A 2,482-nucleotide genomic window follows, 5' to 3' on the forward strand; every position below is an offset into this window, starting at 1 on the left:
GGGCACCTAGCACCTTTCTATGGTATTGCAGCAGAACCTCCAGTTCTTGTGTAGTTTTCTTTGTAAAGTGTACGTCGTAATGTGTAATGTGCAGACTAGATTATTTATCTGCACTCACTCTGTAATATGGAAAGTGATTTTGTTGGCTGAATGTGGTTAGTGTGCCTGAAAATGTACTACTTAAAACAAGAAATTAAAGATACACAAACAAGGAACTTTCAGAGAATGTCTTTTTTGATAAACATTATTAACATAACAAATGTGGTTAGGATTGCACAAAATCTGAACTTGAAGAGACATGATCAATCCCATCATTAGGCCGCACCAAATTTATTTGTTGCTTCTCGGATTCTTTTAGAAAAAAAATAATAATAATTTTTTTCAAAAGATCAGGGTCAATCGGGTGAAGATATTCGGCTTAAATAACACAAAAAACAACAGCCTGGGCAGTTTAATGGCACGTTTTATACTATTAATTCCTTTCCTTTGATTTGCTACTAATGTTCTGAGTAAAAGGCATTGTTGTTAGACTGAAATTAAGTGTATGTGGCTTTGAATGGCAAAACCTGTATTATTTTTTTGAAAATAAAATAAAAAATGGACAAGAAAATCTGAGAAGCAACAAATAGAATTGGTGTGGTCTTAGCTTTTCTCTCTGTGAGCTACAAAATATAATTTCCAGTAGCACCAACTGGTCTGAATATCATAAAATAAATACCTTCAAATCTTTTAATACACTTTGGTCCCATAACTACGTTTTCCATTTAGTATAACTGTCATTCGTAATAACACACTTGTTAATGAAATAACAAAAGATAAATAGCCCTAGGCATTAACTGAATAAATAATCTTTAAAAGAACAGTTATGAGGTAAAAGAAATTTCAATTAAAAGAAGTAAGTTGCAGTAAACCAACAGGAAAAGGCATATCACGTCCTAATGTACAATGTACCTTCCTAGTAGAGTATTACAGCCAAACAAAACTGCTACAGCAAGTGTACAGAATATGCATGAAAAATGGTACGATATAGCCTGGGTACCATCCGGATAGTAGTTCGCTCCTACGTTCGCTTCTGCTTTCCGTCTGGAGATGTGCGCATTCAAACCGTTTGGCGGTAACGTCAGTTAATGAGCGAATCTAGGAATAGGTTCTAGAGCGCTTGTTCGGTGACAACAGGCCTCCCACGAGCGGGCGGAGGGCTTGTGCGGTGTTAGAACGTCTGTTCGAACGAGCGCTTGAATCCATTCCATATTTCGCTTATGTGTAGGGACCAATCAGCGACTGCTTCCAAAATTTGGACGATTCCAGACATTAAGATGGTCCGCGTTCCCAGACGGAAGCACAGAGAAGCGACTGTATATAGTGTATACGTAATGAATGTCAGAGCTGGAAGCGACTGTATATAGTATATAATGAACGCCGGAGCGAACTACTTTCCAGATGGTACCCAGGCTAGGTACGGTAGGCAAGAGAGGCTGATTTATAAAGTTAAAAATAGGCAAGATCTTCCAACGGCTTTGAAATACCTAAATGGCAAGTAACATAAGGGCACATTAAGTTAAATTTCTTTGTTACTGGTTTTTGAAGGGAAAAAAATGGAGCAGGCAAGCAAATGAACATTAAAAAGGGATCTTGTGATAGACTAAAATGCTACCACAAAAACTGCAAAATGATACTGTAACATTTGTAGATTATCATGGATTCGGCAAGCAGTGGATCATAGGTTTCAGAAAAAGCATGATGCCCGTCTCTGTTAAGGGGTTGTGAAGGCCTGATGTAAACGATTTTTTTATTCCTGTTGCAAAATATATATATACATGTATATGTATAGTTACCGTTCAACTTTGATACAGAAAAACTTGTATCAACACAGATGAACTTTCAAGTGAACATCAGGATTGGCTGACTTTACAAATTTGTAAATTTCAACTTCAAATGCATAAATAGATCCAAAAGCTGTTTCAACTAACTGAAAAAGCATGAACTTTCAACTGTTGTTGCCAAAAATTTGACTATTCTGGGGTTAATTTATCTCTAGGATGGTACACTATTCTTTCAAATTGGAATAACTGAGCCTGCTGTCAAATCCAAGAACCAGAGAACTACCGAGGGTTCTATCAAGGGACCTTTACAACAAAAGAGACCATTATGTACCTGAGAGAAGTCTGGAATCACATATTTTAGCATTCCAATTCAACAATTTATGTTAACTAAACAGTCTACGAAGGACTAATATAATTGATAACGTTCAAATGATCTGTGTCGAGGATTAAGAAGCTAGGCACTGACATTCCTGAACACTAGATCCACAACAAAAGTTAACTTTTACTGACATATTTTAGCCATATATCAGCCATCCTGATAAAATCTTCTTCAGAGCTTCTAATACCCCCCTCGACATTAGGCGAAAATCGATCGGACGAGTCTGCCAGCTCTAAATTACAAGGAGGTATGACCCTGACGGGCAGGGGGGGAACTCTGC

Source organism: Branchiostoma floridae, chromosome 15 (genome assembly GCF_000003815.2).
Source record: "Branchiostoma floridae strain S238N-H82 chromosome 15, Bfl_VNyyK, whole genome shotgun sequence".
In the NCBI taxonomy this organism is placed as follows: domain Eukaryota; kingdom Metazoa; phylum Chordata; class Leptocardii; order Amphioxiformes; family Branchiostomatidae; genus Branchiostoma; species Branchiostoma floridae.